The sequence below is a fragment of the Bidens hawaiensis genome, unplaced genomic scaffold, assembly GCF_021521415.1.
Source record: "Bidens hawaiensis isolate Kalapana, Puna unplaced genomic scaffold, B.hawaiensis_p1.1 tig00027526_1, whole genome shotgun sequence".
NCBI lineage: Eukaryota > Viridiplantae > Streptophyta > Magnoliopsida > Asterales > Asteraceae > Bidens > Bidens hawaiensis.
This window is the reverse complement of record NW_027494451.1, coordinates 5,593-27,169: the sequence shown is the minus strand read 5'-3', so window position 1 is coordinate 27,169 and position 21,577 is coordinate 5,593. Positions and strand designations below refer to the sequence as shown.

The 21,577-nt window shown below is 39.6% G+C and overlaps 1 pseudogene; it reads left to right on the top strand.

Annotated features, from left to right (window-relative positions):
* The first annotated feature begins 825 nt into the window (after positions 1–825).
* On the top strand, positions 826–20,880 carry LOC143575505 (zinc finger BED domain-containing protein RICESLEEPER 2-like; annotated as a pseudogene).
* Positions 20,881–21,577: the final 697 nt, after the last annotated feature.

Genomic DNA, 21,577 nt, shown 5'->3' with positions numbered 1-21,577 from the left:
CGCCGTCCATCATCCCTTTCCGCCCATCTTCAGCACCTCTCCAGCCATCAGTCCATCATCCGTCGCTGGCCATTAGCAGCTCAACGCCTCTCCGGACATCACCCTACTTAGTACTTGGTAAGTTATTTTGCGGTTAGATTCATATTATTGTTTTGTTGCAATTTAGGAATGAGATTAATTTTCATGATACACATAGATCTAATCTTACTATTAAATATTGATGTGACACATACCTACACGACTTTAACAGGTAACAGGTAAGACATTAATAGGTTTCGTGTACTAAACAGATAGACGCGAATTTAATTGTTAATTTTCGTGTCTAAAGAGGTCAAATACATGTTTACCTGTTAGGTACATGTTACTACCTTGTTATTTTTAAAGTTTTATATATATATATATATATATATATATATATATATATATATATATATTAGCTCTAACCCTAAATTCCATTCTCAGTTATCATCCATTCATCCAGCCGTCATATGCTCTCAGCCATCATCCATTCATCTCGTCGCCGACCATCATCCCTCTACGGCCATCTTCAGCACCTCTCCAGCCATCAGTCCGTCATCCGTTGCTGGACATCAGCGGCTCAGCGCCTCTTCGGACGTCACCTTATTTAGTACTTGGTAAGTTATTTTGCGGTTAGATTCATATTATTGTTTTGTTGCAATTTATGAATGAGATTATTTATCATGATACACATAAATCTAATATAACTATTAAGTATTGATGTGACTTATAAGGTTGTTTCAATTAGTTATTTGGTTTTGAACTTTTGTTTGCTCACATTTGTTAGTATTTACTATTTAGGTAATTATGAGTGACCCACAAAAGAAGGTGGAAAATGCGAAGGATAAGAAAGCCAAAACAACAGTATGTTTGTTGATTCAACTCTACTTATTTTGGCTCAAGTTTGGTTTTATTTTTGTGTATTTTTTCCTTTATTAATTCTAGATGGAGAGTGATTCTGTCAAAGTTGATTTAGAATATGTCTCCTCAATGGATATGGATGTGGATGATGAGGTTCACTCGGGGGAGGAAGAAGATACAAACGATAGTAAAATCAGGGTCAAGAGAAAACAAAAAAGAAAGAAAAGAGAGATCTCATACGTGGAATTACTTCATTAAAGATACTAAGAAAAAAATAGGAAAATTGGTTCCAACCAAGTGCAAGAAATGCCATCATATTATGACTTGCACTGCCATCATATTATGATATATGATAGTGGCCAATGTACAGGTAATCATACAAAACACATAAAAAAATGCTTTGGTTCTACTTATAAAGATGTTGGTCAAATGCTTTTGAATAGTGAGATGAAGTTAAAGTCGTCTTCTTTTTCTGACAATACATTTCATGAGATGATTATAGATGCTATTGTGATGCATGAATTACCTTTGTCTTTGTTGAGTATAAGGCCTTTAGAGATTTGTTTAAGTACTTGCAACCCGATGTGAATATTCCCTCTAGAAATACCATAAAATCTGATTTAGTGCAAAAGTTTAAGAGAGAAAAAGAAAAGATGAAAGTAATTCTTATGGAATCACCTGTGAGGTTATACTTAACTAGAGATTTATGGACTTCTATTACTATTGATGGGTATTTAGCAATCACAGATCATTATATTGATGAACATTGGGTTTTGCAAAGGAGAGTTTTATCAGTTTCTTTCATGCCACCACCTCATACTGGTGTTGCCATATGTGAAAATTGTGTTTTCTATTCTAGTAGAGTGGGGTATAGAAAAATAATATTTAGTGTAACTTTGGATAATGCATCTTCTAATGATGCTTTCATTAGGTTTCTAAGAGAACAACTGAATACAAAATCATCACTTGTTTCTAAGGGTGCTTTTTTTCACATCAGATAGTGTGCCCATATTTTGAACTTGATTGTGCTAGATGGGTTAAAGGAGATTGATGATTGTATTTATAAAGTAAAAGAATATCAAGTATGTGAAAGGTTCACAACAAAGGAAGGAAAAGTTTTTGGAATGTGTTGAGTTGTGTTCAATTAAAAAACAAAAAGGGTTAAGACAAGATGTTGTTACTAGATGGAATTCTACATTTTTAATGCTTGATGGTGCTCTTTATTATCAACGTGCATTTAGCCATTTAGAATTGAGTGATTCTAATTATAAGGAGTGTCTAATTGCATCAGAGTGGGATAGGATTGAAAAGATATGTTCTTTTTTTGAAGTATTTTATGATGTGACAAATGTTTTTTCTGGTACCAAATATCCGACTGCAAAACATGTAAAGTCCACATGTTTTTTGGCTTATTTGACTTTGTATGGTGGGATGAATTCTGAAGATAAGTATATAAAAATATGGCAAACTTGATAATGGGGAAGTTTCAAAATTATTGGTCTGATTTTAGTCTCACATTAGCCATGGCTGTGGTGTTTGATTCTAGATACAAGTTGCATATAATCGATTGGAGTTATTCAAAAGTTTATGGAGAGGAAATTAGTGAATATACACATGTTGATCAGTTATTACATTCTACTTTTTATGAATATGCCATTGCCATGTTTAATGTGGGTGAGGATACAAGGGACGAGTCAACACCTACTTCAGATGGTAACAAAGTTGTTAAGGACACAGGTGGTGTTTCAACATATGGAGTGAGTTCAAGACTTAAGGTAATTTTTATGTTTGTTCATTTATTAGTTTTATGTATATTGTCTTTTAATTATTAACAAACTAATTTTTTTATTATATGTTTTAGGATTTTGATAAATTTCAATGTAAAGATTTCACAACTAACCAAAAGTCAGAACTGCAATTGTATTTAGAGGAGTCAAGAGTTGATAGGAAAGCCAATGAGTTTAGATCCCATACTGTCGGTCCCTTATATATCGCCCAATCACTTAATATCTCACTATCATAACCCACACATAAGTGTCGACAAGAAGGTTAACGGCTTGCTATTTTAGGAAATAACAATAGAGTATTAATGGCGGAAACACTAACACACTAAATGTTGCTTACTAGACACAAAGGTAACAAACATACAATGTAACTTAAAATATTTCATTAATATAATGTCAAAAACAATCGGAAATCAATTAGGGTTTCAGAATGGAATGTTTGGATTTTAGGCAGAATTACGTACAAGAATATGTTAGCCATCAAAATCACAGTCAGCTGTTGTGACAATCGTCAATTTCAAGTTAACTCCGTTAACTCAACTCCGTCAATTCAAACCTAAAGATTTCTGAATCTATAACGCACACCTCATTACATTTAAACTAGGGTTTAAATGACGCTTGACACTTACTACATGTGTAGTCTTTCGGGAATTGCACCGAAACGCAAACGAGTTGACTCAAACAATTGGTGAATAAACGAAAAACGTCAAAACAATAATTATGTGATAATTATGTGTTAACATATGTGTTACTTGATTATATTATGTGTGATGCTAGACAAGAAACAAGAACTAGTTAATTAAGCTAGAAAAGTAACAATTAAAAGTTGAGGGACTAAAGTGTAACATCTTGTTATTATTAATATTAACCTAGAACCCTAATCTCTTTCTCTCCTCTCCCTCACAATTGACGGCAGCCTACTCCCTCCCCTCTCCTCACAATCGGCTCACACACACACACATATCTCTTGATTTTTGATCTTGTTTTTCACAATTGAAGCATCCTACATCCGATTCTAGTCATCTTCTACCTTCATCTTGCTTATTTTTGTGCCTTTGAAGGTATAATTATAAACCCTAGAATCTGGAAATTATATATATGATGTTCATATGACTTGTTTTGATTAGATGATGATTGAAAGATGTATTGATTGTTGAATTGATAACTAGTATTGATGTTATTGCATGTTAATCGTTTGTTTCTTTGATTTTAGTTCAATCAAAACCCTAATCATGTATGTGATGTGTAATTGATGTGCATGGATAGTGATTATGGTGTCTAGAATGTCATATGAATGAATTATGGTCCATAGATAGTTAATATGTTGAGTTTGGATGCAAACAGTTTCTGGACAGATTGTGTTATTGATGTTCAATTGACTGTAACGGGGTGTGAATGTGAAAATTGGTCGAGATAATTGATACTACAGTAAACTAGGTTGAGTCTAGTTTCTAAAGAATATAAATTTGCAATACGTGTAAAAGTTAACTTTTATGATTTTACAAAAACGTTGTGTAAAGCTGAGTTGTGAGACCTGCTGTTAGGTTGTTTTGTAAATATTATATCTCATGAACTACGAGACCAATTGGGTTGGTTCCACTTCTGGAAGTTGACTTGTTGAGTTAGGAACCTAACCCAAGTGGTCTTGCATTTGTTGGATTTTTCATTTAACGGGAATTTCAAATAACATTCTGTTGCGCATGAATTTGACTGTTATGAGTTTGCTGTAATGTTTTGATCATTGTGAGAAACCTATGTGGAATAAAATTAAAACAAAATATGTTCTGGAAACCTAATACATGCATGCTTTTGTGATGATTTTTGGTAAATTAATTGAGATGCTATGATCGGTGGAATAGTACAATCTTTCAAGTAGAATTTCTGTCTCTGTGAAACTAGCTGCTGAATTTTGTGAAAATGCATGAAACATGATAATTGCTAGTTAATTGTTATGTTTTGACCAAATTGCCCATGCGGGGAATACTTGCTATATATTTGTGGTGTTTTGACCAAATTGCCCCTGCGGGGAATAGTTGCTAGTGATGTACATTATTAATACATGACACGTAAATAATTGTTCACACATGTATCGTATCACAAATGTACTTGTTAAGTCACACACGATTCACAAACAAACACGAAACGTATCTTGTGCTTAGGAATTATGTGCCGGGTCTAGAGACTCGATATTAGTTCCGATACTTAGAAAATCTCCTTGTTGTTTTAGAACGCTAGAGAGAGTTTTCTGTGACGCGCATCACTTGGTGATTTATTTTGGGAATTCTTCGCAAACAGTGAGTTTCACTTACCCCTTTAAACTGTTTTAAACGCTTTTGACTTGGGGGAGATAACATACTCCGAAAACGCATTTAAGATTTTGTTAGTAAATTATATATCACTTGTAAAGGCTAAGTGGCAAACGAAACAATTGAAGTCCTACACATCGAACCGGTTAATATTTGGATAATAGCGAGTCACTGTTGAGTAGTACTACTGGGTTTGACAAACCCCACCCAACGCTAAACTCGACTGGAGGTCGAGCGGGTGTAATTTTGGCTAACACATACCATGGTCTGGATGACCTGGTGGCAAGGCACTTGATAAACAGTCAGCTTCGGTGTCGAACACTTAGTAATACTTGTTGTATAGGCTAGCTACCTATCGATATATAATTGATTTAACACTATCTGGTAAACGCTAAACGCTAAACACAAAACGCTGAACGCAAACCGCTGAACGCAAAACGCTGAACGCAGAACGCTGAACGCAAAACGCTAAATGCTTTATTTTATATAAACTTGTGAACTCACCAACCTCGTGTTGACACTTTTAGTATGTTATTCTCAGGTAGCCGAGGCGGGCGCGCGGTATAGGATCATGCATGGTTTTTGAACATTCTGATATGCAAACATGTTTTTAACTATTATTACTTGGGTTTTTAAGTCGTCCTGCGTGACGCAACTGTCTTTTGGTTTTTATGCTTCCGCACTTAATTTCATTTAAACGTTTTTATGGTTTGATTAAAACTAATGATTCCGATCCTGTTAGTTCACACCCTTTAACGGTAAAACTCCGTTAGTGGATTTTGAGGGTGTGACAGATTGGTATCAGAGCCATTGGTTATAGCGAACTAGAAGCTGCATGCATACTAGACTATAACCGCGACGACCCATTAGTTATAATGATACGCACTGCATATGTTTGTGTAGTCTTTGTTTTTCTTATCTCCTTACCTCATTCACTCATACACGCGCATACACGGCTTACCTGTAGAGATGTCGACGCTACCATCATCATCATCCGATCATATGACTCATGCTCATGGGAAGGAGCCGCAGCTACCTACCTCATCGCCACCCCGTGTAGTCCCGGAACTCGAAGCTCCCGCACCGAAGAGGTATCGCTTATCCGGAGGCATGTACGAAAACGAAGTTAGCTGGGATTGGTACCCTAATATGATCAGGCGTATGGTCTATCGTGAACAAGTTCCCCCATTACCTCACCCGAACCATCCTGCTTACCCCAACACCCTACCACCCATAACCGAACCTGTGGAGCGAGTTCTCGCAGCTGTCGTTTCTTGTTTGGAGCGTGATGTGGGTTACATGCGCTATACGAGAGCGAACGTATCCGGACTGTTAAAAATATGGAACCGAGACTAAGGAGGAAATTTCCCGCATGACAGCGGCCATGAAGGAAATGCAAGAGGCTAGTGATCAACAGATGAAGATTATGAGAAAGATGCAAGCCGAGATGATAGACTTGCAAGAGCAACTCCAAGTGGCAAGGACCCGAACCGAGATAGCTTTAGAGCGTTGCGATGTTTTACAAATGCAAATTGCTCAGAACGCAGCCGAACCTGAGGCAGAGCCTGAAGAGGAACCCGAGGAGGAACCTGAAGAGGAACCGGAGGAAATTTCTCGCCTATGGCGTGTTGCATATGAAAGAAAAATTCATGTTTAACATTTTATGCTGTGATTCTAGGAAATGGCTGGAAGAAACGCTGGACACGGACGTGGTAACATCAACTTGACTGCCGCAGAACTCCAAACTCTGCTGAACGACCACGCGGCGGCCGCTCTAGCCGCCCATGTTCAGAACCAAGCTGGAGGTCCAATTGGAACGTGTACCTTCAAGAATTACCTTGACTGCAAGCCCAGTACATTTAAGGGCACTGAGGGAGCTATAGGCTTCCTGCGTTGGGCTGAGAAGGCCGAATCGGCGTTTGAGATGTGTAATTGTCCCCCCTGCCAGTAGGGTCAAATTTGCTGCGGGAACACTTGAAGATTCTGCCCTCACTTGGTGGAATTCAAACGTGCAAATCCTTGGATTAGAACTGGCTAACGCTATGAACTGGGAAGAGTTCAAAAACATGATGCGAGAAGAGTACTGTCCGAGAGAGGAGATTGCCAAGTTGGAGTCAGAGTTTTGGTCATTGAAGATGGTGGGTTCAGAAATCGAAGCCTACACTACCCGTTCTCACGAGTTAGCTGTGATGTGTCCACGGATGGTAGACCCGCCGAGTAAGAGGATTGAAATGTATATTGATGGGTTAGCACCGCAAATTCAGGGCATGGTGACGTCTTCCAGACCAGCCACGATTCAACAAGCGATCCGGTTAGCTCACAAACTGACGGATCAAGCAGTGACCCAAGGTGCGCTACCACCTAGAGGTTCAGCCCCTAAAGCCCGTGACAACCCTAGTACTGACAACAGCAACAACAACCCGAGCAATGGAAAGAGAAAGTTTGACAACACCAGATCCTCATCCTCGAACCCTCCACAGCAACACCACTACCGTAAGCCCGAACTCACTCGGGGCTTCAACAATCAGGGTCACAACAACAATAACAACGGTAGCGGGCAGGGTTCGAGCGGCTATGTTGGGAAGTACCCGAAGTGCAACAGGTGTAACTATCATCATGCTGGCCCGTGTGACCGTGTCAAGTGTCTGAGATGCGGAAAGATGGGTCACCAGGCAAAGAAATGTAGGAGAGACCTAGCGGCAAAGGGTACTCCTAAACCACCTACGACGACTAAAGGATGTTTTGAGTGTGGCCAAGAGGGTCATTTCAGGAAAGATTGCCCCAAGCTGAAACAGAACGAGAACAATGGAAGTAATGGAAGTGGCAGTGGTGGTGGAAGCAATGGAAAAGGAAGAGCTTTTGTCATTGGGTCGGGTCAAGCCCGCAATGATCCGTACGTGGTGACTGGTAAGTTCCCTGTGAACGATTGTTTTGCTTCTGTTTTGTTTGACACTGGAGCTGATAGGAGTTTTGTATCGAAAACCTTTACCCAACTCTTAGACTTAACTTCAACCCCGTTAGATGCTAAGTTTCCTGTTGAATTAGCTGACGGTAAGACTATAGAAACGACTCATGTACTTGCGGGATGTAAGTTAAAACTGTCAGGTCATATTTTTGATATCGACCTCATACCTTTTACGCTTGGTAGTTTCGATGTCGTTGTCGGCATAGACTGGTTATCCGAGAACCGAGCGGAGATTATATGTCACGACAAGATAGTCCACATTACTACCCCTTCCGGCGAGATCATTTCGATCCGAGGTGAGAGAAGCGGCATGACCACCAGCGTCATTACCCTCATGAAGGCGCAGAAGTATCTACGAAAGGGTCATCCGGCAATTTTGGCGCAGATTGTTGAGAAACCCGCGGAGGAGAAGCGAATTGAAGATATAACGATTGTGCGAGATTTTCCGGAAGTTTTCCCGGAGGATTTTCCTGGACTCCCTCCTATTCGACAAGTCGAGTTTCAAATTGGGTTGACCCCCGGTGCAGCGCCCATAGCCCGAGCCCCGTATCGGCTCGCACCGGCGGAGCTTCAAGAACTGTCCACTCAGTTGCAAGATTTGTTGGATAAGGGTTTTATCCGACCTAGCTCATCGCCATGGGGAGCCCCTGTCTTATTTGTCCGAAAGAAGGACGGGACTTTCCGCATGTGCATCGACTACCGGGAGTTGAACAAGGTGACGGTCAAGAACCGTTATCCTTTACCCCGAATTGATGATCTGTTTGACCAGCTTCAAGGATCGAGTTACTACTCGAAGATCGATCTGCGGTCTGGTTACCATCAATTAAGAGTGCGCGAAGAAGATATCTCAAAGACGGCTTTCAGAACACGGTATGGTCACTATGAGTTTTCGGTTATGCCTTTTGGCTTAACCAACGCACCAACCGTATTTATGGATCTTATGAATCGAGTATGCAAGGCGTACCTCGACAAGTTTGTGATTGTGTTTATTGACGATATTCTCGTCTACTCCAAGGACGAGGCTGACCACGAGGAACACTTAAGGGTAATTCTGGAATTGTTGAAGAAGGAACAACTGTACGCAAACCTCTCGAAATGCGAATTTTGGCTTCGCGAGGTTCACTTTTTAGGACATGTGATCAATCAGAATGGCATCCATGTCGACCCCGGTAAGGTAGAAGCTATCAAAAACTGGGAAGCACCTAAGACTCCGATTGAGGTGCGGCAATTCCTAGGACTGGCCGGCTACTACCGGCGTTTCATCGAAGGATTTTCAAAGATTGCTCAACCCCTTACCGCTTTGACTCACAAAGGTACTAAGTACAATGGGGGTGACGCGCAAGAATCCGCTTTTCAACTGTTGAAAACCAAACTCTGTAGCGCCCCTATTCTAGCCCTACCCGAGGGAACAGAGAATTTCGAGGTACATTGTGACGCATCGATACAAGGTCTCGGTTGTGTGCTGATGCAACTCGAGAAGGTTATAGCCTATGCCTCTCGACAACTACGGATTCACGAGAAGAACTACACGACCCATGACTTGGAACTCGGAGCTGTGGTGTTTGCCCTTAAGATATTGAGGCATTACTTGAACGGTACCAAGTTTACCATTTACACCGACCACAAGAGTCTCCAACATATCTACGATCAGAAGGAGCTGAACATGCGACAGCGTCGTTGGGTCGAGCTGCTTAAGGATTACGATTGTGCCATCAAGTACCACCTTGGAAGGGCCAATGTAGTGGCCAGCGCTCTCAGCAGGAAAGAAACCGATAAACCCAGGCGAGTGCGAGCACTGCAACTCACGATTCATGCCAACTTACCCGATCAGATTCGCGATGCGCAGCTCCAAGCCTTGAAGGATGATAACCTTCCATCAGAACTCATGCGGGGCATGAACAAGCAACTTGAAACCAAATCGGACGGGGTCCGATATTTTGAGAACCGGATTTGGGTTCCACGATACGGAGAGTTGAGAACTCTAGTGATGGACGAAGCTCACAAGTCCCGATATTCTATCCACCCTGGCTCAGATAAAATGTATCATGACTTAAAGGCACTTTACTGGTGGCCAAATATGAAAGCCGACATTGCCACCTACGTGAGCAAATGCTTGACTTGTGCCAGAGTCAAAATAGAATATCAGAAACCATCTGGTTTGCTGTAACAACCGGAACTTCCAATGTGGAAATGGGAACACATCTCAATGGATTTTATCACGGGATTACCTAAAACACCGACGGGATGCGATACCATCTGGGTGATCGTTGACCGATTGACTAAGTCTGCACACTTCTTAGCGATTAAGGAATCGGACAAAATGGAAAGATTGACTCGCGTCTACATGAAGGAAGTAGTGTCTAGACACGGAGTGCCTGTCTCAATCATTTCTGATCGAGATTCCCGTTTCACTTCGCACTTTTGGAAGTCACTACAGAGCGCATTAGACACCCGTCTTGATATGAGCACAGCTTACCATCCTCAGACGGATGGGCAAAGTGAACGAACTATTCAGACCTTAGAGGACATGTTGCGTGCATGTGTGTTGGATTTCGGAAAAAGTTGGGAACCTCATTTACCTTTGGTAGGGTTTTCGTATAATAACAGCTACAACGCAAGTATTAAAGCAGCGCCGTTTGAAGCACTGTACGGACGGAAGTGTCGATCACCTCTCTGCTGGGCAGAGGTGGGTGACAGCCAAATCACTGGTCCAGAATTGGTACTCGAAACTTCGGAAAAGATTGTTCAAATCCGAAACCGCATGGCGGCAGCACGAGATCGTCAAAAGAGTTACGCCGACAAGCGCCGAAAACCTCTCGAATTTCAAGTGAATGACCAAGTGTTACTCAAAGTCTCACCTTGGAAAGGTGTGGTTCGCTTTGGGAAGCGAAACAAACTCAACCCACGATACGTTGGCCCTTATCGAATAACTGAGCGCATTGGTCCGGTGGCGTACCGACTGGACCTACCAACGGAACTCAGTGGCGTACACAATGTATTCCACGTATCCAATTTGAAGAAATGCCTATCTGATGAAACCCAAGTAGTCCCTTTGGATGAACTGCAAGTTGATGAACAATTACGCTTCATTAAAGAACCAGTCGAAGTTTTGGATTGGGAAACCAAAACGCTCAAGCACAGCAAAATTCCAATCGTTAAAGTTCGTTGGAACTCGAGACGTGGACCGGAGTTCACGTGGGAACGCGAGGATCAAATGATGAAAAAGTATCCTCACCTTTTTGAAGGGCTGACCAAACACCAAAAACCGCGAAACCCGGCAAACCGTCAGAAATCACCGGAGGTATAAATTAAATTTAGGGACGAAATTTCTTCTACTAGGGGATGATATGACAAACTGAAAAATTTTTCTTACTTTTTCAGACACTCATCACGACTTGACTCAAATTTTCGGGACGAAAATTCTTTAACATGGGAATGATGTGACAATCGTCAATTTCAAGTTAACTCCGTTAACTCAACTCCGTCAATTCAAACCTAAAGATTTCTGAATCTATAACGCACACCTCATTACATTTAAACTAGGGTTTAAATGACGCTTGACACTTACTACATGTGTAGTCTTTCGGGAATTGCACCGAAACGCAAACGAGTTGACGCAAACAATTGGTGAATAAACGAAAAACGTCAAAACAATAATTATGTGATAATTATGTGTTAACATATGTGTTACTTGATTATATTATGTGTGATGCTAGACAAGAAACAAGAACTAGTTAATTAAGCTAGAAAAGTAACAATTAAAAGTTGAGGGACTAAAGTGTAACATCGTGTTATTATTAATATTAACCTAGAACCCTAATCTCTTTCTCTCCTCTCCCTCACAATTGACGGCAGCCTACTCCCTCCCCTCTCCTCACAATCGGCTCACACACACACACATATCTCTTGATTTTTGATCTTGTTTTTCACAATTGAAGCATCCTACATCCGATTCTAGTCATCTTCTACCTTCCTCTTGCTTATTTTTGTGCCTTTGAAGGTATAATTATAAACCCTAGAATCTGGAAATTATATATATGATGTTCATATGACTTGTTTTGATTAGATGATGATTGAAAGATGTATTGATTGTTGAATTGATAACTAGTATTGATGTTATTGCATGTTAATCGTTTGTTTCTTTGATTTTAGTTCAAGCAAAACCCTAATCATGTATGTGATGTGTAATTGATGTGCATGGATAGTGATTATGGTGTCTAGAATGTCATATGAATGAATTATGGTCCATAGATAGTTAATATGTTGAGTTTGGATGCAAACAGTTTCTGGACAGATTGTGTTACTGATGTTCAATTGACTGTAACGGGGTGTGAATTTGAAAATTGGTCGAGATAATTGATACTACAGTAAACTAGGTTGAGTCTAGTTTCTAAAGAATATAAATTTGCAATTTTTGAACGTGTAAAAGTTAACTTTTATGATTTTACAAAAACGTTGTGCAAAGCTGAGTTGTGAGACCTGCTGTTAGGTTGTTTTGTAAATATTATATCTCATGAACTACGAGACCAATTGGGTTGGTTCTACTTCTGGAAGTTGACTTGTTGAGTTAGGAACCTAACCCAAGTGGTCTTGCATTTGTTGGATTTTTCATTTAACGGGAATTTCAAATAACATTCTATTGCGCATGAATTTGACTGTTATGAGTTTGCTGTAATGTTTTGATCATTGTGAGAAACCTATGTGGAATAAAATTAAAACAAAATATGTTCTGGAAACCTAATACATGCATGCTTTTGTGATGATTTTTGGTAAATTAATTGAGATGCTATGATCGGTGGAATAGTACAATCTTTCAAGTAGAATTTCTGTCTCTGTGAAACTAGCTGCTGAATTTTGTGAAAATGCATGAAACATGATAATTGCTAGTTAATTGTTATGTTTTGACCAAATTGCCCCTGCGGGGAATACTTGCTATATAATTGTGGTGTTTTGACCAAATTGCCCCTGCGGGGAATAGTTGCTAGTGATGTACATTATTAATACATGACACGTAAATAATTGTTCACACATGTATCGTATCACAAATGTACTTGTTAAGTCACACACGATTCACAAACAAACACGAAACGTATCTTGTGCTTAGGAATTATGTGCCGGGTCTAGAGACTCGATATTAGTTCCGATACTTAGAAAATCTCCTTGTTGTTTTAGAACGCTAGAGAGAGTTTTCTGTGACGCGCATCACTTGGTGATTTATTTTGGGAATTCTTCGCAAACAGTGAGTTTCACTTACCCCTTTAAACTGTTTTAAACGCTTTTCACTTGGGGGAGATAACATACTCCGAAAACGCATTTAAGATTTTGTTAGTAAATTATATATCACTTGTAAAGGCTAAGTGGCAAACGAAACAATTGAAGTCCTACACATCGAACCGGTTAATATTTGGATAATAGCGAGTCACTGTTGAGTAGTACTACTGGGTTTGACAAACCCCACCCAACGCTAAACTCGACTGGAAGTCGAGCGGGTGTAATTTTGGCTAACACATACCATGGTCTGGATGCCCTGGTGGCAAGGCACTTGATAAACAGTCAGCTTCGTTGTCGAACACTTAGTAATATTTGTTGTATAGGCTAGCTACCTATCGATATATAATTGATTTAACACTATCTGGTAAACGCTAAAGGCTAAACACAAAACGCTGAATGCAAACCGCTGAACGCAAAACGCTGAACGCAGAACGCTGAACACAAAACGCTAAACGCTTTATTTTATATAAACTTGTGAACTCACTAACCTCGTGTTGACACTTTTAGTATGTTATTCTCAGGTAGCCGAGGCGGGCGCGCGGTATAGGATCATGCATGGTTTTTGAACATTCTGATATGGAAACATGTTTTTAACTATTATTACTTGGGTTTTTAAGTCGTCCTGCGTGACGCAACTGTCTTTTGGTTTTTACGCTTCCGCACTTAATTTCATTTAAACGTTTTTATGGTTTGATTAAAACTAATGATTCCGATCCTGTTAGTTCACACCCTCTAACGGTAAAACTCCGTTAGTGGATTTTGAGGGTGTGACAGCTGTAAGGTCTAGGTGTGTCAGAGGCGTGCCCTAAAATATTCCTTTTATAGGCCTGCGCTGACACCTGACATTCCACTTTTTGGAAACCCTAATCATTCTTACATAATTAAAGCTATTACAATAAATGCTAAGTGTAAAACAGATCTTCGGGAAACTTTGCAGCATATATCTTTCTCGAGCAGACCTGGTAACCATGAAGTGTGCTGGGAAACAGTTCTCCGGGCAGGCTATACTTAGAATATTTTCGAAAGAAAATGTTCACCTAGCAGACTTTAATCCTCTTAACCATATCAAAATTTTCTCGATATAGTCCCATTAGCAAACTTGTTCTTCAGGAATCCCTTCAACCCTTTGTTAATATTAACTTATTAAGCAAACCAAAGTGTGCTGGTAACACTGTAGCTTTTCTAGGAGTTGAACCTTGCTCTGTAGAAGTCTTTAAGTTGTTTCTTGATCAACTTTCTTCAAGCTTGCTGGGAACATTGTTTATTAAGAATAAACCTTGCTAGATTTGGTTTTAGCTTGGTTTAGCCAAGAGTTTGCTAGGAAAACAAACCTTGCTTGACTTGAAGAACTATCTTGCTAGACAAAGTGAACCATGCTCAGTTTAACACTTAAGAGGAATTTTAGAAGATAACCTTGCTGGGAAAGCAAAATACCTTGCTAGGACAAGTAAAGCTTGCTGGGAAGCTTGAGCTTGCTCGGTTTCCATACGTAGCAGTTTTGAGAGAGGTTGAGAAGTTTCCAATCTTTCTTTAGCCTTTTCTCATCCCAACAATCTCCCCTAGATTGGGACAACCTCAGCTGTACCAAAACACCTATAAGGTTACATACACTTAGATAAAATACATATCAGATTTCAAAACGAAATTACATATCATAATAAAATATATTACAAGTTGGAAATTCTGTCCTATGGACATTACAAAGTAAACCTAAGCTATAAAAGTAATCTTATCTCCTTGAGCTTGAGGCTTCTTGTCTTCTAGCCAACTTGACTCATGCGGAACTTTCCTTGAAGATGAATAACTGTATGTGGTTAGGAAGATCAGAGGGCACAGTTCATCTGATTATATCATTTAGATCCTCCACATGCAGGAATTCTAAGTCAGTGTCCTCCTTTATGATGCCCAAGGCCTTTCCATCAGAGTTTCTGAGAATGAAAGATCCATCTTTATCATCAATGACAATGCTTGCAATCCTTCCATTTCTCTGGACTTCACAATTAGCCTTGTCATCTGCCGCCTCATATTGATACATTCCATCATAGTTGCAGAGGGTTCTTGCTTTTGGTCTTTGCCTTGAATGTCTCTTCAATATACATGATCTCCCTCATTCTGTTCACCTTTCTGTTCCTTTCAAATTAAGAGAGTTCCAATTCTCTTTTCTTGTTGAGCATGGGGATCCCCTTCCTAGACTGGTCCCTGAGATGTTTAGACAAATCATTTTGTTGTCGGCAGCAAACCTATGTCTGTTTTGATAATCATACAGACTCATAGTTGCCATCTCAGCTAGCTGCACCCTTTTGAACTGCAAAAAGTCATCCCTAAAAATCACCTCTTTTAAGTCACCACTAGACATGATTACTTTAAGTGTTTCAGTTTGACTGTCAAAGAACATCCTCTTTGGTAGGTCCACGTCAGAATGTGGCCTTTGTTGTCTTTGGTGAAAGGCTCTAGTGGTAGGAATTGGGACACTTACAGCAGAGGTCCTAGAAGCAATTTTCTTCTTAGGAACAGTGGCCCTCACATGCCCATATTTCTTTTCAAACATAGCAACTATCATCTCCTTTGGAAACATGATCAACTCCAGAAAGTTTTCTCCTTCTCTAGCAAGTGTAATGATCATGCCCATAATCTCTTCATCACCTAGTTGACCTGCAGGGATAATTCTTTCTCCCCTGGTCCACATTGAAAGTTCATGAGGTTTCTTTGTTCAGCCTCCAGTTGCTCCATTCAGCTTTCTCAGTATAAAAACAAATTTTTCAGTTGATCTTTGCCAAGATTGTCAAAGACACTTTCTGCCATACCCTTACTAAGCATTAAGCCTTTAAGGGTATTGATCTTGTTCTCATATTCCCATGGCTTACGGTGTTCAACTAGTTCCTGTTTCACAAACACAAATGGAGGAACCTTGGGAGCCTTTGAAGTTTCAGCTTTCTCATGATCAATCTTTTTCTTCCCAGACTTGTACATTGAAAGCTTTTCATATTTGCTCATGCTTTGAGTTTCTTCAGTTCTCCCCTAGCTTCCGTCAACCTGTCAAGGAGTTTTATTTTTCCTTCCTCCCATTGTTTCTTTTCCATCTCAGCCAGGGTCATGATTCTAGGTCTTTTAGTTGATTCTTGAAAGTTGACCTTTCTTGATATTCTTTTATGATGAATTTCAACTTGATCCCTACTAAGACTATCAACCAGTTCAAAAGAGAATCCATGTTCAATCAGAAGTTTGTACTTTCCATCAAACTTGGCATATAACTTCTGAAGTCTTTCATCTTGGTTGCCAGCTTTCTTCATTCTCTCCAACTCATCCTCTTTGATAGCTTCAACTGTGACATTGTAGGCTTCTTCAGCTCACTGAACTTCATGTGGCTCAGCTGTTTTTCAGAAAATCCATGCAATCTCAAGTAAGCTCTAAACTTCTGGGAATCCCGGTTCTTCTTTTCCATCTTCCTTCTAATTTCATCTGCCTCATCATCAATCAAATTCTACAACTCCTCATCAGACATAGGAGCCAGAGTTTCAGACTTATATCCATGTTTAATCAATCCCAGAATTCTTGGATCATTCCTCTGTGCTTCATCCAACATAGACTATATGTTCTCCCTGTGTTCATCAGTCATTTCCACATTAGGGGAGTCAACAATGTCATCTACATCATCAGAGAACTCATCAAGAGCCTCAATCCTCGGCTCATTTACAAATTCATCAGGAAAAATAGTTTGCAAAGGAACAACCTTTACACGACTTTCCACCTCCTTTGGACTCTCCACAAAGTATTCAGTCTTTTTAGACTTATCAGCCCTCTTCTTCTGTGGTTCATCACTATCATCTGTTCTTCCATCATACCTACTCCTCTTCCTTGTATATTTCTTTTCATATCTATTTACATTATAATTTCCCCAATTTTCAGGATCCCAATCTTCTGGAAATTTTTCTTTGTTCTGCTCAACTTCCTTAATCCAAGCTTTAGTCAAAGTTCTCGTTAAAGACTCTCCAGTTTCATCAGGAATCACTTTCCTTTCTTCATTCAATTTTGGTTCAGTGGAGGCTTGACTTGGGGTTTTTGTTTGGGTTTTCTTGAAGTTGTAGATGACAACTGCAAGAGTGTTATCAATTTCTTCAATTTGTTTCATTTTAATCAGCCTTTCAATTACATCTTGTTCTATCTCCCCCTAATCATTTAAACACAACCTCCTCCAATAGTATCTGCTGTTGCTTAAACTCCTTATCAGTTAATGACTTTGCAATTCTTTCCATCTCCAACATTTCATTCAGAGTATCAGCATACCTTTTGGCAGCTTGTTTATCATTTTCATCAACATCAAGTAAATCATCAATAGATTTCTTCTTTTGAGTATTTAGGGGATGTAACTGTTCTTCATTTTCTACAATAGATTTTCCGTTTTCTTTCCTCCTATCTTCATCAGTTTCCCTCACCATTTCTGGTTCACAGGGAAAATTTTCAATTTCATCCATCAAATTTTCCATCTCCACATCCACAACTTTCTCAACATTCTCATCTGTCAACACAAATTCCTCAGTATCCACTCCATCATCAACAAATACATCTGTCTGTGGCTCAGTACCAATAACATTAGTTGCTATGGCCCCAGTCATCACAAAATTTTCATTTTCAATATTATCCACATTCATATTCACATCTGCAACAACCTCCTTCTCAACCACCTTTTCAACAGTCATATCAATAACATAGTTTTATTCTCCTCCATCAGACACATCACCATCATAACCATCATTAACCATCCTCCTCTCCTCACTACTTTCATCTTCACTTCCTCCATACAGATCACATAATTTTTTCAATATGTCCTCTTCCACCACATCCTCTCTCACATCATCATTCCTCACAACATTGACCACAAACGGTTTATTCTCCCACTGTTTTGGTACAGCTGAGGTATTCTCAACCTCAGCCTCTAGGGTTTGAATTTTGTGTTATGCCTGTGCCAACTGTGACTTTAAATCATCATTCACCTTTTTCAAAGTATCATTTTGCCTCCATAAATCAATATTCTCAAGCGCCACAACCATATATCTACTAAATAAATGAGAACCAGGGGGAGGGGATCTGGAAGGAGTATCTGAAAAAGGGCCAGGAATGGTTGTTTGTGGTTGGTTAGTTTCATGCGCTGGCCTTTTAATGACATTTGTGCTTGTGGAGGGCAATGGGTTTACAGTTTGGATTACTGGTGTAAATGTATCAGTAATTTCAAATATAGGTTGGTTAGTGGTTTGGGATTGGGTTTGGGATAGATATGGAGTGTTTGGAAGGTTTAGTAAGTGGGCAGGAATGTGTTAGGGAATATATGGTTCATGGATGGCTTGGTCTTGGTTTTGGATTAGGCTTTGGGTTTGGGTTAAGAGTTAGTTTAGAATATGGGTTGGGCTGTGGGTTTCCATTTAAGGTGGGCTTTGGGTTTGGTCAAGGTTTTGCGTTTGGCTTGATGATTGGGTAGGGATTTGAGTTTGGGGTGGTGATTGGGTATGTGTAGATAGGGATGGGATATAAGGTTTTTGGTCATGAGTTTGTGGTGGGGATGGTGTCTGGTGTTAGGGTGGGCTAATTGGTGAGGTTGGTGGTGTAGGTATAGGTTGGTTTTTGAACTCCCCATGTGCCTATGCATGAACATCAATATCCTCTTCAATTATCACATCAACACCTCCTCCATCACCTACATTACCTCCATCTCTTCCATCATCTGAATCGTCATCATTATCACTCTCACTCTCCTCCTCCTCAGACGTCACATGAGATGACTCTGGAACCGTCATAATCTCCAAGTAATGGTTCACCAACCATGGTAATATATCAAACTTAACATCAGGATTGAAGTGGCTTGTGGAAGCCAACATTTCAATCCTTTTTATACACATTAGGATCCTGCAGTAGATGTGTTGTGCCAATTGTTGGCAAATCAGGAAGCACACGGTTGAAAATAATTTGCAGAAATTTTGGGTAAACCAAGAATTTGTCCTTGTTAGACTTCCTCAAATTCGCAGCCAAATCATCAAATATCATCTTGGAAAAGTTGAACGGTTGTCGAAATACATCTGCCACAGTGGCATTTTCCAAATCACGGCTCATCAAGGTCCAAGAGCCCTTTTTCGGTGCATATCCGTTGATAACCCATACACTCTTGAAAGATTGTCAATAAACGATTCATGGAAAAATGAATTGGGGCTTCAAATGCATCATTCAACTGTAGGCTCGCCCGTATAAGTTGCTCAGTAATTACGATCTCCTGCCGGGAAACGATAGCCTCTATCCTCCTTCCTCCGGCGTCATCAACGAGTTGGGCAGAGTGCCAGAAACCCAATTGGTGATTTCTATAAATTATCGGGCACTTTGTCAATGAGAATCGTAGATTAGATCATTACAACCACCTTATCATCAAAGAAACCGGCTGATTATTAGGAGTGATTTGCAGAAGAGCGCACATATTGTGCTTTTTCTCAAATGGATACGTTGGTTCTCCCATAATTGTCAAACACCAAAAACACATTCAAAGTAAAAATTAGTCATAAAGTTCATAACTTTGACATGTAATAGGTAACAATTTAAAGAAGAAAAGAAAGATTTTCTTTATGAACCTGTTCTTCGACAAATTGTTAACCTACATACAAAAACAGAGAAATTAGTTAAGAACTAATAGACGAAATTGAACATATAAACGTGAAATTGATGTTGAATCTCCGAACTAATCATCAACTCAGGCATTAATTCACATAAATCATCTTCGAATCATTAAATTTTAACCAAATACGTGCAAAAATCCACAAAAACTTCAACGAACTTCAAAGTTTAACGTCCATGGAGGATTCAAGAGCGAATCGAATCAAATTCAACGGTTAGTCTGAACGATTCGGTAACCCGCTCTGATACCAACTGACAGAACCGAGCCCCAGTGCGGAAGCGTGTACATAAACGGTGATAAACGAGCTCGGTTCAGGATCGATCTACAACATGTATTTAATCTTGAAAGATCTAATGGACGGATGTGGAGAGTTCGATTCGATTAAAAATCAATAATATAATGAACAATTGTAATCGAAACACAAAAGATAGATGTAGTAGCATGATTTCATTAATCGAATGATTCTCATTAAGAACACTCATACATACATACATACATACATACTAAAAAAGGAACGACCACCCGGGGGGAGCTCTTCCCCGGGGACAAACTTTCAATCTAATAAAATATCTCAAAATACACACATTACCTAAACAAATGACCTAAATCATCTATTTATACTAGTCTTGTGTCTTGGTCTTCATTCCACAACCTCTTGGATAAGACCAAACAAATACATGCATCACATAATCATCAAGTGTGCTCGATAACAGTAACTTTCTGGACATCCAAGTTCACTCAAAAGTAACAAATCATCAAAGTGCACTCGATAATACATGAATAATTCATACGACAAATGCTATTATAAACGAGTAATGATTCGATGCGTCGGTCTAAAATATAATACCCAACACATACTAACGAGGATGACAAGCGACTTTTTGACTATTCCGGTATCTACTGTGGCATCGGAGTCGACATTTAGTGCATGTGGAAGAGTGATTACTGAACATCGAAGCTCACTTAGTAAAGCCACCATTGAGGCTCTAATATGCACAAAAGACTGGTTACACGAAGATTTTTGTAATGTCTTTCTTCTCTTGATTTTTATAAGTTTTATACATGTTTGTCACACCCGGCCCTGAGCGGCGGAAACAGCCGGGCGCGCGCGAGTGGGGATTGATAATTAAGCACGGGCCATTGCAAACATCAAAGATTTTCATTGCGTAAGAAATGTTTAATACATTACATTGTTTAAAAGTTACATAAAAAAAACATCCAAGTATAACAACTGAAGATTTCCTCGCCATATCCCCTTGCGCGGCGGATAACCGTGCGCATCGAGGGGATAAAACCAAAATCTTCCAAAAAGCTTGTTTTAGATGTTCAGCGTGTGGTGCTCTAAGTGTGACTCCATGCGCTACCTAGTTATCTCCTGAAAGACACGTAAAAATATTTGAATCAGTATAAACTGAGTGAGTTCACAAGTTTTAGTAACTTGATAAATCGTATTGCATCATAATCATTCTGAAACATAATTCTGATAGCATCATTAAAACACATACTTGGTAAAACATAGTTCTATCAACATATTCTGATAAAATCGTTCCGCGGGTTACGCGCGAACATTTCTGGGAACTGTGCTCGTCTATGCAAAGTGGCGCTGCCACTACGAGCTAAAAATAAGTAATACCGTCCCGCGGGTTACGCGCGAACGTTTCAGGAAAATGTGCTCGTCCATGCAAAGTGGCGCTGCCACTACGAGCTAAAACAATGTATT